Genomic DNA, 19,361 nt, shown 5'->3' on the forward strand with positions numbered 1-19,361 from the left:
AGGCAGTAGGGTCTGTAAATTACCCAATCTCAGGGTGTTGCTATGGAAACCAAAAAAAGCAAGCAAATGTTGGCCCACAATATTCAAGTGACAAATATTTCAGTGTAACTTACGCCTTTCAAACTTCTCTATCCTACAATATATCTGACCCTCACAAAGGATTTCTGAGTCTTTTTTTATAATGAAGAAATTCAGATTTTACAGGATAAAGATTCCATAAGATTACCCAGAAGGTGGGCCTCTGGCCCTCAATGTCCACTTCCGGCTCTACTTCCTGAGGACCCCATTTGGCCTGCAGCCAGAAATTTTCCTGGCTTTTCTTTTTTTTCTTTCTTTTTTTTTTTTTTCCTGTTTTTGTCTTGAGTACAGCTTAAAATAAAACTAAAAAGCACACACAGTCCCTTTTACATTCCACAGCTAACCCTAAACCTAGCTGTAGCATATGAATTTCAAACACATACTGGAAAAACTACAACTTCTGATATCCTGGAAATATGTGTTTTTAAAAATAAGTCAAACATTGAAGCAGGAAGTGGAACGAAACATATGGATGTAAATGACTTGGGGGTCTTCAAAAGAAAAAATATTTTAATCGTTTCAAGACCACAGAGACCGTATTAGCTCTGTCAGATGTATAATTGAATCTACTGTGTCTTTTGCTACATATATACTTTTTGTTACATATATTTAAGTGCATTATAATTATTTTTGTATTACATGTATGATACTGTGAAAGTTAAGCTTTTTATTTTCATTTTATTTTCTAATTTCAGTTAATCACAATTTTGATTTTTTCCTTTCTGGTCCTTATAATACTTTTGATGAGGCCATCGTTGTACCTAGAATTACTGTTTTATTGATAAAGAATCTTAGTGACTGTAGAAATTCTTCTCAACCTCAAAGAAAAACTTACAATATCTACCACTAAGTATTATATTAATATTATATTCTATTATATTATATTATATATTGCTGTATTATCTTTGCTGGAATATTTTAATAAATTCTTTTATCAGAAAAAAATAAAAATAAAATAAAATAAAAATAAGTCAACCACAGTTGAAAATAAGGTTAACTTCTGGACCTCATTTATATTTAGTTTGCATAAACTTCTCTCTGACAGAAGTTTTACAACACGTCTGTATCTCTGGGAAACCTTATCACCATTCTCACGCTACCAGCAAAATTTTTTAGTTTCTATAACACCACCAATTCTTTTTTTTTTTTTTAATTTTTTGTTTTATTTATTTGTGTGTGTGTGTGTGTGTGTGTGTGTGGCCAGCTCAGCCCACCAGGGGGCGGGGCCGGCTGGCATGTGGTGCTGGGGGATTGAACCGTGGTCCCTGTGCTTATCCTAAGTTAGGTGCTTTAGACCACTGAGCCATCTCACCAGCCCCACCACCAATTCTTTACCAGAAGCTTTAAAATGTTTTTAAAATTACAAAGAATATGTTATTATTTTTTAAAAAATGCTATCATTGGCTCTCAACATAAAATATTACTAGAATTATAATTATTATGCAATATAATTGATCAAAACAACATAAATATACTAAAATTCAGGTATATTTCTTAGATCCAAAAGGTAAACTTCTATTGAAAAATGAAGAATGACACAAACTTTCTTTTCAGTAAACTAAGAAAAAGGACTTACAGGGCCAGTGGTGTAGCTCAGCAGACTAAGCACATGTTTAGGTAAGCGCAGGGGCCAGGGTTTGATCCCTGGCACCCCATGCCACATTGGCCCCTTCCCCAGACATGCTGAGCAAACAATGGCATCCAGGCGTGGTGGCACACAACTGTAATCTCAGCACCAGGTAGGCAGAAATCAGGAGGATCACTGAGTCCAAGCTGCGGAGTGAGACCCTGAAAGGACTTAGAAAATCAATAAATGAACCTAATGCTGGCAAAAAACATTTTTGTAAAGTAAGTTTAGGGTAACAGGGGAAAAAAGAATTGAGGCATCTTACGTATATGCAACAATTCTCCACAATGAACTTAATCATGTACTGCAAACATACTAATATAGATATATAGATACTTTAAAGAGCTGGGCCTAGTGTCACAGCCTATAATCCTATCACTTGGGAGCCTGAGGCAGGAGAATTGTCATGAGTTCAAGCCCAGCCTGGGCTACATAGTGAATTCAAGGACAGCATGAACTACCCAATAGGACAAGTTTTATTTTACTTTATTTTTTTAAAATTAAAGAATTAACCCAAAAATTTAAGATAACTTGGAATTTTCTTTCCGAAGTTTTGGTATCCAATAAATAAGTATTGCTGACATTTATAATAAGGTCCACTTCAAGATCACGCTTTCTTTTTATAAACATAATGATGTCATTACTATTTCATATCAGTACACAGTTAGGACTGACGACGCATTGTAAAAAGAAAACTCAACTCCGAACGTTTTCCACATTATGAGCCCCAAATCCCAGGAAAACAAAATAGCAACTAATTTTAGCAATCAGCTGACAATCTAATCAGCAGATTTTCCCACACCCTCTGGAAACCACGAGAGATGCGCAAGAATTTAATACCAAAACATTATTCATTCAAAGCTTAATTTCTGGGAAACACACCAGAAGACTGCAGGAAGAGTTTATAAATAACTTAATTATACTCATCACTTGTCCCCTTAGAAGTACCTTGTTTCAACACTCTCAGAAAGAGCTGGGAAAGAAAACCCTCAACATGTGACTTGACTATAAAAATGCTTCATCTACATATTTGTCAATTTTATTTGCAGATTTAGATAATTCCAATAAATTAAGCAGCAAAAGAGATTTCCACAGTCAAACCATATAGACCCACCAGACCTACCTTCTACCAGTAAAGGTTACATCTCATCTTAAAACTCAAATAAAATTTTTTCTATATGTGCCTATGTTTTATTTTCTACAGAGAAAAGTGCTTTTTAAAGCTTTCATAGTATGGAACACAAATCACACACTAAAATCAAGGTAAAAATAACATTGAGATAATTGAATCACGTTATGCACTTGATAACAAATTACAAGGGCAAAACACTAATGGTTTCCTCATTAATATTTACTAAAGCGATGTTAAAAGTAGCTAAAATTAGAAGTTCTTTGTGAAGCGGTAAGGGATGCCTGATATCTCCTCTATAAATGGGCGCGCAGCCAGAGCATATTCTCTCGTTAGCCTTTGGGGGAAAAAAAAAAGCAAAACTGGTCAACCATGGTGGTGCGTGCCTGTAATCCGAGACTCAGCAGGCTGAGGCAGGAGGACCGCTGCAAGTTTGCGGCCATCCTGGGATACATAAAGATCAAAGCCAGCCTGAACTATACAGTGAGACCCTATGTCAAAAAGAAAAAAATGAATAAATTTTAATTTTAAAATCAGAGAGAAACGCAATCACTTTTGCTAAGTTTGTCCTTTTAGGTCTTTATTCTTCTCAGCTGCTCCTACTAGCGGAAGCGTCCAACAAACTGAGCCCCGCAGAACCTTGGAATCCACAGTGCCCTGTAGGTTCTGCTCACAAGGCCCCTTCTAACTCCCGAGGCTGCCAAGCATCGGGATTCTGTCTCTGGGCCTCTTCTCACCCCTCACCCTCAGCAAGCTCAAGGTCTCCGATGCAAGAGGAGGCCACCTGCTGTCCCCCGGCAGCTATTTCTCACTGGCGCTCTTTGACTCCGGGCCATGCTCAAGGTTGACTCTGGGCTACAGTCCGTCTTGGGCCTGTGAACACAGCTCAAAGGCACACAGATTTCCAAAAGCAGAAGACTGCCTGTCCCTCCTCACACAGCCTTGTCCACAGATGACCTCGGACATGGTGGATGCTGAGACCTGAGCGTGTAGGATAGCTCTGCACCCACAAGCACCCATGCTCTACGCCTTTCCTTGGGGTCTCCATGCTCCACCGGGATGCGTGTGAGCCCCAGTGTGCTCACATGGCCAGTTCACAGCACGGTGCTCTTGCAAATGGCCCAAACCTTCCAAAGCAGCCCAAAACGAAGCCAATGACAAACTGAAACCGAGCTAAACGTGGAGCAACCCTAACCCCGGCAGCCCATCTCAGGGCACATCATGGCATCAGCTTCAGGCTACCCCAAGAGCGTGCTGGCCGCACTGATGTTCCCATTCCTGGCTGATGTTGTTCAAATGACCTTTGCCCCTGAGGACCAACAGCCCAGAGCAGCTCTGCCACCTCAGGGAACAAACAGCTGCTGTTCTGAGTGCCAGCTGTTCCCAGGCAGAATCACACGAAGGCTGGGCCAACGCTCCTTTTCTTTTTAACCAATGATGGGGAGAAAAAAAAATAAATTCTTTCTGATTCAGCTATTTCAATCTTGAAAGTATGAATTGGGAGTGTTGACAGCCAAAAGAGCCGCTGCACTTCAATCCTAAACATTAAAAATATCTTTGTTTGTTCTGGAATGTCATTCGCTGGTATTTGGGCCTGTGCCCCATGAATCCTTTGTGACTATGAAGCCATTTCACAGCTCTCGGACTCCGCCTGGGACAGAATCCCAAACAGAAGGTCCTGGGCCTGGGGTAAGGAGACCCCGTGGGCAGATACAGGAAAGAATTTGCACTCTATGTGCCCTGGACTGGGCTTCCCATGGCTCTGACCTCTGCCCTTGGAGCTGGCGAGCACCTGTCTGATCCAGCCAGCCTGGAAGACAGGGATGTGATCATCCCGTGAGGTTAAGTTCAAAGGAAAGCCAAAGGTCACCCACCATGCACGGGCTGCCAGCTTTCACCCTGTCATTGTCCTAGCCATGTGACTCAGTGGCAGTGAAGTCTTGGAACCTGGTCCACCCTCATTGCCCAGGGTTAGCACAGGGGTCAGTCGTTATGTGGGAGCCTGGAGTCTGGCCCAAAATGAAAACGTGCTACAGCTCTGTGACAGAGGAAGGAACCACAGAGCCTCCTGCACTGCTCAGCCAAAGCGTGGCTGGGCGTTGGGCCTACTGTGCACCTCCACCTCCGGGGGCCCAGCTGCCACCTGCATCAGGGCTTGCATCTGTGGCCACCCGATTTGCTGCAAAGCGCATCCCTGCTGCACAGAGCAGGCTATTTCTTCAGCAAGAGAGAGAGAGAGGAGCCCCCACAGGATCACAGCATCCCGCCTGCAGATCACGGCTGCGCGCCTTGTCCAAGTGACTCTTCAGAACCCCCTGCAGCCTGTGGTCCTCTGTCCCAACCCATCCCTCTCACACCCCAGCGGTGACTCTGGCAGCCACTGTCCTTCACACAGTCACCCCATGCCTGCATGGGCAGGGCACAATCCTCTCCTGCTAAACAGGACCGGGCATCTACTCACCAGGTCCCACCCCTCACCGTCCCCTCTCCCCATGCTTCCCATCTGCCCTACTGGGATCTGTTAGTCTCCCTGGCTGACCCGCACTCCCCACCCAGCCCCTGCTCCTGTCCTCTCACTAGGAAGCCTGAGCCCTTCTGCTTTTATTCCTTCAAACTCCCCTTCCCTTTCCCTCACCTTGGACTGTCCTCTGTCACATCTCCACCTGGTGCATGCTGATCCTCCCCTCAGCTTGTGCACAGGGCAACTTCTCACCCCCTTTATACCCAAACCTTCTTAGGCCACAGCCTAAGTGGAGTAACCAATCTGACTACCCACACTGAGGGACTGGGCACTGTAACAGACCGCCGCCTCTCAAGTCCATCCACAACCACTCTGAGCAGGCATCTTGTTTTTGCTTCTACTCGCTTGTTTCCTTTAGGTCTCAGAGATGGAGCCCAGGCTCTTTTCACTGAGCTACATCCTATTTTTTTTTTTTTTAAATAGAATCTTGCTAAATCACCATGTAGTCCAAGTTGGGTTTGAATTTGCAATCCTCCTGCCTCAGCCTCCCGCAGTACTGGGATTATAGGGTTGTAAAAGCATGCCTGGCTATCCTGGTACCTTACAGGCTCTGTCTTCAAAATATATTCAGAAAGCGGTCTTTTTTCTCTGCTTTCTGTCCCCCACAAAGCATGTGGACACTGTCTCTCTCCGGAACCCCTGAGAAAAGCTCTTCGCACTCCACCCTTGCCGCCCACCTCGGCAGCCTCTTTCCAACCCAGAGACCAGAAGGCACACTGAAGCGGAAATGCGACTTTCTTTCTTCCTTTGCTTTAACTCCACAGAAGCCTAGCACCACATCACAGACCTGTCATTTCAGCACAGCACTCCGGGAGGCTGAGCCAGGAAGATTTCAAGTCCAAATCCCACCTGGGCAATGGACTGTCCCAATTAAACCTACAAGCAGTCTCCTGTGATTCTTGGCCTACTGTTTCTCTTCTCCACAGCAGCTGAGGCCTAAGTAACACGATGGCTTCTGAGGACCATCAGCTGTGCACTCTCTGTCCCTGCCACCTGCGTCCACCGGTCCTCCACGCACAACTCCCGCTGATGGTCTCCTGCAGTTGTGCTTGGGGAAGTCATGACTTAGAAATGTGCACACAAGCGCCGGTGGTATATAACTCAGCGGACTAAGTGCGCAGGGGCCAGGGTTCGAACCCTGGCTCGACATGCTGCTCCAGCCCCACCCCCAGGTGGGCTGAGCTAGTGACAGAGTCCAGGTGCAGCTGCGCACACGTGTAATCCCAGCACTAGGGAGGCAGAAACCAGGAAGATTACTACGAGTCTGAGCTATGTAGTGAGACCCTGCACACACACACACCCACACACCCCCCCAAAAAAACCCAAACTGAAAAAAGACGTGCATGCACAATCTGTACCTCAAAAACTGGCGGCTTCCTGATGCTGTGACCTCCTGAGCCTGTCTCCCGTCTCCAATATGTGGTAAGCCGTGCCATCTAGTAAGTGAGGACGTGTGGAACCTCTGGGCAGCACTAATTCTACGATAACGTAAACGTGGAAGGCACATACAGCAGAGTCATCAAGGACATGTTTGAGTCCCTCGGAGGAAAACGGCTGCACTTCGAGCCCATGTGAAGTGACACGAATCAGACCCAGAAACACAATAGTTTACCATTCCTCTTAGAAATACCCAAAGTCTAAACCTCTAAGAGCAAAATAAAAGACATATGATAGGAAACAAGAGGTAGTGTGTGGAGATGGGAAGGGGGGTCTAAGCACAGAAGGAGACAGAGGGAGGGGAGGTGAAATGGGAAACAAGGTGTGATCCGTCCGTCACCAACTCCCAGAATGCACTGCAAACCTACTGTGCATGTGGACACACAAGCAGAATAGAAACAGATACATTTATAGAGCTGAAAGTGGCTACGCTGGTAGACGCACAAAAATGAACAGATACATTTGTAGACCTATAAATGGACATATTTTTAGGTTCCCAAATGGATATATTTTTACAGAAGGTGGGGAGGAAGCACCAATTCCCCAATAGCTCAACATAAAGTATTTGAGGATAGCCCTTAAAACTCAGAGAGACTTGTTAGGAAACTGTCTTAAACACTGGGGCCGAGGAGGACTGAAAAGCCTTCACAGGCCCGATTGCCATCACCCCATTGGGAGGTGACAACAGAAGGTTCCTGGGCCTCGTTTTCCAAATTCTCTGTTACCTGTGAGCAGGCTGGAGGACGGGGTAGAGGAAGAGTCCTGCAGCCAGGCCTGGGGTCCTGCTCAGCTTCTGGGCATCCAAAGACTCTTCCTTCACACAGGGTGTCAGCATGGAGCTCAGGGGAAGGTCACCAGCAACAGGGGCCCTTGCAGACCAGGAACTGGAGGCCCAGGGTGCAGCAGACTCGGCCGATGATGAAGGTACCTGGGAAGCCAGAGATGGCAACAGGCAGTCAGAGGACAGACGGGCTGGGGAGGGCGGCAAGGTGACAGTGCCAGAACCATGCCCAACGTCACCCTCCTCTCTGCCAGCTGGGAGGGAAGGCTTGTGACATAACCATTAGAAACCCTGCCTTACTAAATATCTATAGAGCATAGCACTGCAGGGGAGAAGGGCCTGAGGTTCACTACATAAAAGAACACATATACCAAGGCATTCACAGACAGATCATCAAGGGATCGTTCTCACTCCCAGCTTTCCTGTGTCCCCTTGTGTGGGGGACCATTCAGCTTGGCCTCAGTGGGAATCCTACTAGAAGAGTTCAGTCCACAGCAAGGCCGGACACCAGGGGAGACCACAAAAAATGACTGCAAAAGATGGAATTAAATCAACAAAAACTCAACTAAGAAATACAAAGAAACTAGTGATTTAATAACAACTAAGGAAAAGTGAAGGCAGGAACAGAAGGGGGGATCCTAAAAGACCTGATTACTGGGAGGAATAATCAAAGGACAGACATAAATTCCAGGTTTCAGTAATTACATTTAATGCCATAAGCATTGCCAGCAAAAGGAAAAAATTGGAAATAGATAATAGAATAAAAAAAATTATATGCTTTTACATGAAACATACTCTAAAACAACATGAAGGAGAATAAAATCCTCAGGAACAGATTTAACAATGGCTGTGCAAGACTTGTATACTGAAGGGCTGGGGATATAGCTCGGCAATCTAAGCACCTGACCGGTAAGCAAAAGGACTCAGGTTCGATCCCCAGTACCGCATGCTGTGCCAGCCCCAGAACCCGGGCACGCCTGTGCCAGCCACCAAAACCAGGCACAGTGGAGCATGCGACCCCAGTCCTGGGGAGGCTGAGACAGGAGGATCACTATGAGTCTGAGCTGTGTAGCAAGACCTTGTACTAAATACACACATACATAAATACATAGACTTGTACATTAAAAACGTCAAAAATACCAATACAGAAATTAAAGATGACCCATACAAATAGAAAAACAATCCACATTCATAGGTTGAGAGGCTTACTATTAAATAGCAATACAATATAGTTTGCTAAAATAGCAGTATTTCCCAAACTAGTAGATAACTGATTTAATATAATCCCTTATGGACTCTAAAGGTTCCTTCAAGGGCAGCTGATGGTAGTGAAGAAAGAAGGGAGGGAAGGGAAGGTGTTTCTGGGGTTGTCTTCAGCAACCGCATGATTTGGGTCCTTGATGCCTCACATACGGATGGGGACCCAGTGCACAGGGCTCCTAGGTTGCCCTGGCAACAGAGTGTGGATGCTGTCAGGAGCTCAGCTAAGCATGGGCATCACAGCAAAGGAGAGCACTGGTCCATGGAGTCTCGGTCTTTCCAGTGCCAAGACACTCAGATGCCACCAAGGACATGTGCCTGGCCAGCAGGACAGGAAAACTCAGGACACACAGCAGGACCTCAGGACCACAGGCTACCAAAACAGAGTCCAGGAGTCAGGCAGAGGGTCTCCTCCTATGCTGTTTAGCTGCAAGCACAGCCTTCCAGGAAGGGGGACCTGGATTTAGCGAAGGCTTGGTTTGCTACAGATAATAATGAAGGAGGAAACAGTACAACATCACCAAAAGCGGAGCTCTGGAGACAGACAGCGAGCGAAACAGGACCCATGGTCTCCAAGAGGTAGAAGTAATAAACGCCAGTTTCAAGATCAAAGAATGGGGCTCGAAGAGCAGGACTCAGGAATAGGTGGATGAAGATGGATGACTAGACGGAGGAGACCCAGAAAAAAACAGGGCCACCGCTTGCAAAGGATGCGGTGCGCAGAGGTGGCAGAAGGGAATGAGAAGGAAGAGTACCCTCGCAGGGAGCTCTCAAGCACCTGCAGAGACCTGGGGGTTTTCAGGAGACAAGGAGAAGGAGGAAAAGGGGGAGGGGGAAAGGGAAGACAGGGACAGTAAGGTCTGCTGGGTCTGTATGGTAGCAAAACTGAAGAGCTCCTTAATCAGCCACAGAGAACTGGGCCTTTCTGTCACATGGCCAAGAAGCTGGCCCCACCTGAGCCAGAGGAAAAGGAAGCCTGCAATTTACATGCAAAAAGAAAAGGCACAACATGAAACCATTTCTATGATTGCATTTGTGAACATAACTCAACACACACTGTTTCTCCAAGAACGCAAGGAGCAGGAGAACTATTAATTACTTTGGACTAAAAGGAATTTTCCCTTTTCCTTTCACTCCCCTTTGGGCTCCATCCCACCACCCCACCACCACCACCACATCTGAAGTCTCCCCAGGAGTCTGAGGAATTCTGACACAGTAGCAGAATTCTGCTGTCAGAATTCTGAGTTTCTATGGAGAGAAGAAAATCACCGTTAGACTCTTTTGTTTCACCACGGATCCCATAGGCTGAGTGTAGTAGTGTCAAAGTCTGAATTGAAATCCCACAAAGGGCCTCCTCCTTTGCATCTCACAGCCATCAGCGCTAGTGAAGACCCTCCGGACTCCTCCCCACCGACCCGCTCCGGTGCACAGTGAGTGGGCGTCACCTGGCTTCCGTGACACCTGCCTGGCACTTGTCCCCACTATGCCTTTGCATGCACGGGAGGAAGCCCTCCACTCCTCCCCCAGGTCTTTCCACCTCTGAAGGAAGCTAGGGCTGGTTTTCAGCGACTGCTGAGGTTGCAAATTAATATTTCAAGGAACAGAATGGCTCTGTGCAGCGCGGCTCGGCGGGGCCGCAAACGGCGGCTTCTGCATGTGCGATGCGCTTGACGCGACCATGAATAGGAGTCTTGTGTGGCAGTGATAAAGCGCCTCTCTGTTTACCCGCGGAGGACAGTGACAGTCTTGTGTGCCAGAAACACAGGGCCCGCGGTCACCCCTCGTGAGTGGCTCTGCAAGTGGAGTTATTCTGCATTTGCTTCCTCTGGGAGGAATGCACAGCCCGCTCTTCTGCAATGGAGATATCCGTGGAATTCCACCCGGGGAGCAAAGTCACTGGCTCATTGGTTAGCAATTCGGCGGTTTTGTAAACTCTTGTAGTGAAAGCATTTAGCTAATTCTGCCGTTATTCCTCATCTGAAGAAAGCACGCACATACACAGAACTGAGGCCTAGGTGATTAGTTGCTCACCAAGCGCCAACTGCCTTGCCCCACAAGATGCCAAATCCATGCCAAAAGTGGAGCGCATTGTACCAGAGGCATGACCCCCAGAAAATAACAGCGTTAGCACATAAGATAAAGTACACCCACCCTATGTTTAAAGAACACAGAAAGCAATTCTTTTGGCTATTTCACTTGGAAACATAACAGAGTAGATTTATGCCCGCTGATAAAGGAAAAAATTGTCTCCAAAGACCTTACATAGGAAAGCAGCAGCCTGGATGCCTTGGGCTCAGGAGACCGAAGGCCTGTGCAGGAGAGAAGGTGGCACTGTTTTCTGTTGTGAAGATAAATTTGGCAGCTGGGTGTGGTGGTACATGCCAGTAATTCCCCCACTTGTGAGGCTCAGGCAGGAGGACTGCCATGAGTTCAAGGCAAGCCTGGGCTACATTGTGAGACCCTGTCTCAGAAGAAGAAAAAGGAGGGAGGGGAAGAGAGGAAGAAGAGAAGGAGGAAGGAGATGGCATGTGAATTTTTAGTGTAGTGTGTGCATTTCTTTCAAAGCAAGACTCATACAACCTAAGACTATTTTAGTCAGACATAGTGGAACACACCCACAATTCCAACACACTGGTAGGTTGAGACACGCGCATTGCAAGTTCCAGTCCAGCCTTAGTAATTTAATGAGATCCTATCTCAAATTTAAAAAATAAAAATAAAAAGGGTTTTGGACATAGCTCAGTGGCAAGGCAATAAACTCAATCACAGTTCATTAAAAAATAAATCCTAAAATATAATTCACATTTCTTGGAAAAATTTATCAAAACCATTGATCCTTCTTCAGATATATTTGCGTGCCTGGGGGCTGTCCTGTCCCACAGATGATGAGGATGAAGGCATCCTTGCAAAGAAGTGCCCAGCTAATTAACTCTTACTTACTGGAGCAAAGCCTCCATGGGGGTGGCGGTGCCCACCCTAACTCCAGCATTCTGGCAGGCTGAAGCAGGAGGATCATACCAGCCTGAGCACCTTCGTGAGGCACTTCTCAAAACAATTTTTAAGAAGGATGGGCAGCAAAGAGCAGCTCTATGTGAAAGCCCCGGGTCCAATCCTCAATACCATCAAATAAACAAACAAGGAAAAGGTATCAGTCATCAGAAAAGTTATCAGTTATCAGAAAGATAAAATCTGGGTCATGGGTGCAAGTTGTCTATGTCATGAATTTCACTAAACAAAATAGGAATTCAACGATGTTTGTTATATTGCATAATGTTATCTTCAAATTAGTTGTTTAGATTACCAGATATAAGCATGCAAAATTGGGGGAGAAAACGTTATAAGAGGGCTGGCCAAATAGCTCAGCGGATTAAAGTGCCTGCTAGCAGGCACAGGGGCTGGGGGTTTGATCCCTGGGCCTGCCGTGCCAGCCCCACCCCAGGGGACAGCAATTGAGACTGGGTGTGGTGGTGTGTGCCTGTAATCCCAGCTCTTGGGAGGCTGTAAACAAGCAGATCAAGGGGCCGGGGAGATGGCTCAGCAGAGTAAGTGCTTCCCTGGCAAGCACAAAGGACTGAGTTCAATCCCCGGTTCCACCAAAAAAAAAAAAAAAAAAAAAAAAAACAAGCAGATCACTACTAATCCGAGTCTAATCTAGTAGTGAGACCCTAAACACCCTGTGGACCCTACCCTAAAATACAAAAAAAAAAAAAAAAAATTATAAGAAATTTAAAAAGAGAGAAAAAATTAAGCATTAACTGCTCCTTTCAATAGACCAACAGAAATCAGCAGTACAATTATCCAAGCTATCCTGTATACATATATATATATATGTTTTTCTCTTCCTTCTTTCTTTTGCCCTTTTCCTCATCCTAGTTGTTCCTTCCCTTTAAACAGACTCTTTCCCTTTCACAATACCTATTGTACCTTTCAGATTTTGTTTACTTTCAGGTTCTTTAACCTAGCAAGACAGTATGTTTTCACATGCGGGTCTGATTTATTTCACTTACGAGTATTGGTCTCCAGTTGCATCCATTTACCTACACAAGGGATCAAAGAGGATTTCAGAGAATAGAAAGATAGTCCTAACTCATGGACTAGCCAACATTGTGAAAATGGCCATACTCCAAAAATCGTTACACAGATTCAATGCAATCTTGATTCAAATACCATTAGTATGCCTCACAGATCTAGAAAAAACATTCCTAAAATACATCTGGAACCAGAACAGGCCATAGCAAAAGCAATCCTGGGCAACAAAGGAAATACAGGAGGCATTACAATTGCTGACTTGAAATTATACTACAAAGCTACTGTGATAAAATTAACATGGTACTGGCAAAAAATAATAATTTAAAAGAGGCCTGAGGATCAATGGAACAGATTAAAAGATGCAAACAACTACAAACACACTCAGCCACCTACTCTCTGACAAAGGGGTGAAAGATATTCACTGGAAGAAAGCCTCTTTAATGAATGGTGCTAGAGAAACTGACTTTTCACATGCCTAAGACTATAATTAGACCCATGTCTATCAGCATACACTAAAGTCAAAATGGATCAAAGATTTAAATATTAAAACAGCAACATTAAATCTACTGGAGGAGAAAGAAGGTAGAAATCTTAAGAGACCCAGGGGTAGGTAGAGAGTTCATGAAAAACCAAACTGTATGAGAAATACTTCAAAGAATCAACAACTGGGATTTCATCTTTTTAAAAAGTTTCTGCACACCAAAAGAAATCCTTTCCTTTTTAGTTTCGCAGTGCTAGGGGTTGAACTCACTGTTTCTGCAAGTGCTCTATCTCTGCGCTATGATCCAGCCCTGAATTCTTTCCATCTTCATGGACAAGATGAGCAATCTTTTGCAGGTGTGAGTGAGCGGGCTGGGGTTTGGAGGTGTACAGGTGAGACAGGGTCTCCCTATGTTGCCTGGGCTGGCCTTGAAATTGCAGTGGTTCCCTCGCCTCGCTCCATCAAGTGCTGGGATTACACGCATGCACTGCCATACCCAGAAAGAAGAGCAATCTCAGATTCGGCCAAGACAGAGTGTTCAGGACAGCACCTGTGTGTTTGGGCGGTTCCCGCTCCTTCTGGTTCCCAGAACCCGTCTTTCCAAAGCTTTACACCTTCCTACGCTTCACAACAGTGTGGTATCTGGGACACTGCTCTTCGTAGCTGGATGCTGCTTCCTCACTATGCATTTCACTTCAAGACAATGGAGAGAAACACACCCTTAAAGCACAGGGCTATTGTGCTGAACACATATTTGTTGCTTATAGAACAATTTTCATGTTTCAGAATTTACATTAGACATTTTAAAAACTACAATAACACATTTCACTATGAAACGAAATAGGGTCACCAATCGTTAACGAGCCAGATTGAGTTGCAGTTACACAGACATTAAATTCCACAGGTCCTCAAGCCCTTTCTATGAAGTTACTTACATTACTGTGTAATATATTATATTTGCATATGACCGATGAACATTTTCAGCATGCTTTTAATCATCTATTATTCATAAGACCGAACACAAGTGTACACGCTATGTAAGCAGCTGTGATGGCCTAACTGAATCACAGGAAAGAAATCTGTACATACTCCCAACAGAGGAAGCCCCCTCCTTCCCTGAAAAATTTCAGACCTTCCCTCTAGACCCTGAGTTGTTTCCATCCACAGTTGGACAAATCTGCAGATGCAAAGAAACAACTATAAAACCACAATTAAAAAGAAAATCAAAGTCAGAAAAAAAAAGTCAATCTCTAGAGCTCAGAACCTTTTCCTCAGCATATTTCCCATGTGTGCAAATCACATCACGCATGCAATCCCACCTCACAATTATTTTCACTTAGTCATATATAATAAACATCTTCCCAAGACCGCAATCTACAGACATCTCGTCTAATTAGAGCATGATATTTTCTTAACCATAGTTAGATGTTTTCCATTTGGGGCTATTACTTACCAAGAAAAAAAAAAATCACAAAAACATGAAGGGAAGCATTTGTGCACAAAACATTTTATTTTTCTCCACATTTACATCATTTCCTGGAGCTGGGCTGCCCAAACCCTAACCATCTGCAGCAATCATGTCACTGCAAAGAAAAATAACGAGTGTGACCTTAAGCCACATTTTGCCCGGTGCAGGTCTAGAGATTTGTCCCTCCCTCCTGCTAAGCAAGCACCATTCACACCACTTCTCTCCTCTAGGACAGTCACTACCTCCTGCAAGAAAATGTTCCCTTTATTGCATTTCTCTTTGAGAAAAAGTTTTAAGTAATAATAATTTCATCTTTAACGAGAAACCTTGTATCTGATCTCCTCAAGGTTGTTTATTGTCTTGTAAGTGGCTACATTGCAACCAGGCTGTTCTGTATGAAAATCATACTAGTTAATCCAAAGAAGATTTGAATAGGAAGTCAAGTCATACAAACTACCAGTGTAGGAGCAGACAGAAGGTTGTTGCTGTTGTTGTTGTTGTTGTTGTTATTACGGTTTGAAACAAAGTCTCACTATGTAGCCCAGGCTGGCCTTGAACTTGTGGCAATCTTCCTGCTCCAGCCTTCCAGAAGGCTGGGCTTACAGGCCTGCCTGACTCCAAAAGATGTAGTAAGAGCTCATTTCTGCTAATTCAGAGATTCAAGTCATTCTGACCAACAACCAAGGAGGGAGTTTCAAGAAAAGACTTGGTGGTGCACACCTGTAATCCCAGCACTCAGGGACTGAAGCAAGAGGATCGTTGTGAGTTCGAGACCAACCTGGGCTATAAAGTGAGCTCAAGGCCAGCCTGAGGTGCATAGCAAAATCCTGTCTCAAAAAGATTAAAAACAACAACAAAAAGATAAACCTTAGGCAAAATCCCAATATTATTATTTTTTTTACTGTGCTAAATTCGGTACTGAATTCCCATTGAAGTTTGTCACACTAAGTCCTATGCTTGAAATACAGAAATGCATGAAATGCACAGCTTTCATTGTCCTTAGAAGTGAGAGTCACAAATCTTAAAGACGGGGCTTACATCCAGGGTCAAAGCGATCTGGAGAGCAGACAATGCTCCATTTAGGATGTGCTACACTCCCAAAGACCTGTCTTCAGGCCACACATTAAAAATCACCCGAGACAGCTACGACGACACACACCTGTAATCCCAGCACTCTGGGATTATCTCAGGATGGAGATAATCTCAGGATGGAGCCCAGCCTGGGCAACAGAGCGAAGCAGCAAGACCCCATCTTAGGAAAACAAAATAATTAGAGAGCTCAGAGGGAAGGTTTTAGGATCAAACTCCAATATGAAAGAAAGAAGTAGAGGGAAGAAAAGAACAGCAGTCTTTTCAGGGTAAATGCAACGATATTTCTATGAACTGCACCTTGGGCTCCACCGACTCCATGACGTATATTGCTGATGGAATAAAACATCTCTAAGCACATCAATCCTGAAGTTTCTTTTCTTTAGTACCCTGCAGCTGATACTTATTTCCAGGCTTTGACAGTTTTCCACACAGCAGATCTCACATGCTTCAGTGTACGGCCAGGAAGGGAAGGGATGCGGGGTCATCCACATCACTCCCACAGTACCCCCAAGGGGGTACCCTTGCGGCCACACAGAGCCCCTGAGAAGGGGCAGGAAGAGGAGAGCTGGTTTCCAACTATCTAGATCAGGGTGCAACTGAGTGGGAGGGGGAGGCCCAGAGCCACAGCAGGGGATGGTACAGCGAAGCCAGGGAAAGCCACAAGCTACAGAGCCACAGGGAAGAACAGCGCGGTCATGAAAGCAGGAATAGAGGCTGCCCAGAGTCACAGGCACTGTCACTGAGGTGGTTGGGGACAGCAGTGTCATCCAGAGAGTTGGCAAGGAGTTACACAGAGGGAGGGTCAGGCAGGGGGAGGCAAGGCAGTGGGGAGACTCAAGTGAGGGCCTATCCCCCCATATACCTCCACTGAGCACCTGGATGGTCAAGACCCAGGCCACATTTTTAATGTGTAGCCTGAAGACAGGTCTTTGGGGGTGTAGCACGTCCTAAATGGAGCATTGTCTGCTCTCCAGATCGCTTTGACCCTGGACATGAGCCCCGTCTTTAAGATTTGTGGCTCCCACTTCTAAGGCAAGTCCACCTGCCTTCACTGTGGACTGCCGGGCGATGCCAAAGGATGCCAATGACCAGCTCCCCCTTATAGTAGCTGTGAGAGCGGAGGGGGCAGCACAAAGAAAACCCGGAAAAGTGTCCGGCAGTTAACCTGATGAAGGGACGGACAACTTGGTATGTCGAGAAGCATTGCAAGGGTTTAGTTTTTCCCAGACAATTATTACAGCAAGAGACACTTCACTACAAGCCTCTCAGAGCCCTCCCCTCACCACCAGCACACTCTCATCCTGTTGTCCTTGCCACTTCTCGAGGGGCTTTTGCTGTGCTGTCCTGGCTGCCTCGATATCCTGAATGGATTCGAAATGTCCCCGTTTCCTGGTTATTTTGACTGAGGGGGGAGCCAGAATTCACATGGAGCCAGATGTGATGACTAAAGTGGATGAGGACACAAAGCTACATGGACAGCAGCTGCCTTTCCGCCAGCAGCAGCAGCAGTCGCCGTATCTTCAACCCCATGCTGCACAGCTGCCCTCCAGAGCTCAGTGTCTCCAAGCGCAAGGCTGTGGTCCAGCAGCCTAGGGAAAGCAGCCCAAAGATGGGCATGCTGGCATGCGCCTGTCATCCCAGGACTCTGGGAAGCTGAGTCAAGTGGATCTCAAGTTAGAGCCCAGCCTGGGCAACTTAGTGAGAACCTGCCTCAAAAATCTAAAAATTGGGGCTGGTGAGATGGCTCAGTGGTCTAAAGCACCTACTCAGAACAAGCTTAGCAAAGCACAGGGACCGCAGTTCAATCCCCCAGCACCACATGCCAGCCAGCCCCGCCCCCTGGTGGGCTGAGCTGGCCACACACACACACACACACACACACACACACACACACAAAATTTTTAAAAAAATCTAAAAATTAATGGTGTTTGTGGATAGGATATCATGTCTGCGTCTTGTACAATGAATAGCCATTAAGACAATATGCAATGTATTAATTATTGAAACTGCTAGTAATCGGTTTTGAAACTGTCTCATTGCTATTTGTTTCTCAATACAATTATTTTTTTAAAAAAAATCTAAAAATTTTATGAAAGGGCTGGAGATGGAGCTCAATGCAAAGTCGCTGCATAGTTCAATCCGCAGGGCTGGGGAGGGGGAGCGGAGGGGGAGTGCTCCCATCCCCCTCTTAGCTCAGGACACAAGAGGACTTTGCTGTCCCTTCAACAAGCACAGCTGTGCTGCTCCTCCTCATGAGAGTCGGCCCTTCTGCCCACAGCTAGGGCCAGAGAGAAAACAAGGTCACAGTTAAGGCGGCAGGGGGTCCAGGGCCACAGGAGAGGCATCAGGGTGTTATCAGCAAGTACGATGAAAGCCTTAACAGACAAGAACCTGCCTGCCTCAGCCTGCAGGAATCAAGGCCTTGGGGGAAGACACTCATCATGCCACTGCGCTGGCACTGTAAGCCCCCGGCGTGTGTGCTTGGCTTCCCAAGGGCACTGGGCGCACTGCCCGCAGGCCGCCACCTGGGCCTCCTGAGCTGTCTTCCCAGCCCCATCCCTCACCCTGGCGTCTTCCCAGCTCTTTGGCCCTCAACCTACCTCCAGCTGCTCACTGCCCCAGGCCTGAGCCAAGTGCGTGAAGAAAAACCCAAACTAGTGTATGTGCACCACGGTAGTGGTGGTGGTACAGGGTAACAGGAAAGGACCTGGCTTCAGGGCCCCTTTTGTGCACTGCATCCCATCTGTGAGCCCTTCCTCCTCCCCGGCACCTCCTCTCCCTTTCTCATGACAGAGAGAGAGGACTGGGACACCACCAGAGCCACCGGTGGTCTCCCTTCCATGCTGGTCACTGAGGAGGCAGACGCTGGCCAGGTCAGTCCTTATTAACTTGTGTTCCCTGGCGGGCTGAGTATACACCAACCAACCCACCCGTGAACACATGCTCAGTGCTACCCAGGCCAGGCCGAATTATGTCCCCACAGGTTACCCAGGTACCTTCGGATATGTCCCCAGGGAGTTCCTGAAAATGCTCCCACTTTACAAAGGTATCACTAGAGTGGGCTCTACTCCACCTGACTGTGGTCCTTAAAAGGAAGAGAAGCAGTGCAAAGGCAGAGAAAGAGGAACCAGCCACGGGGAACAGGGCAGATGAACCTGGATTTGGGCTCCCTTCCTGCCTCTGACCTGAGGCTCGTGCTGCCCGTGCACTCAGTTCCCTAACTGCTTTTATGCCAGTGTGCAAAGGAACTCATTCAACAGGTGAACCAAAAAAAGAAAAAGATGAGCATATACACAATAGAGAGTCACTTGGAGGAAAAATGGAGGCACCTTGAGGCCATAAAGCTGCATGGTTTCGCTCACATGGGAAAGCCAAAGTGCATGTAACATAAAGACCAAAATATAAGATAGAAGATGAGAGAAGTGGACTTTGTAAAGAGAAAGGGATCCAAGGATTGG

The 19,361-nt window shown here is 46.0% G+C and overlaps 1 protein-coding gene across 2 annotated transcripts in view; it reads right to left on the reverse strand.

The window, feature by feature from the left end:
- The window catches only part of Rnf144a (ring finger protein 144A), a 100,359-nt gene that overhangs the window by 75,215 nt on the left and 5,783 nt on the right, over positions 1-19,361 (reverse strand). The window contains exon 2 of one of the 2 annotated variants that reach the window (XM_023704808.1): positions 7,518-7,720. The exons of the other annotated variant lie outside the window; for it this stretch is intronic. The gene's annotated coding sequence lies outside the window, so the exon portion shown is untranslated. The remainder of the gene's footprint in view (positions 1-7,517; positions 7,721-19,361) is intronic. 2 annotated transcript variants of the gene reach the window in all.

The sequence above is a fragment of the Octodon degus genome, unplaced genomic scaffold (genome assembly GCF_000260255.1).
Source record: "Octodon degus isolate 3935 unplaced genomic scaffold, OctDeg1.0 scaffold00204, whole genome shotgun sequence".
Lineage (NCBI taxonomy): Eukaryota > Metazoa > Chordata > Mammalia > Rodentia > Octodontidae > Octodon > Octodon degus.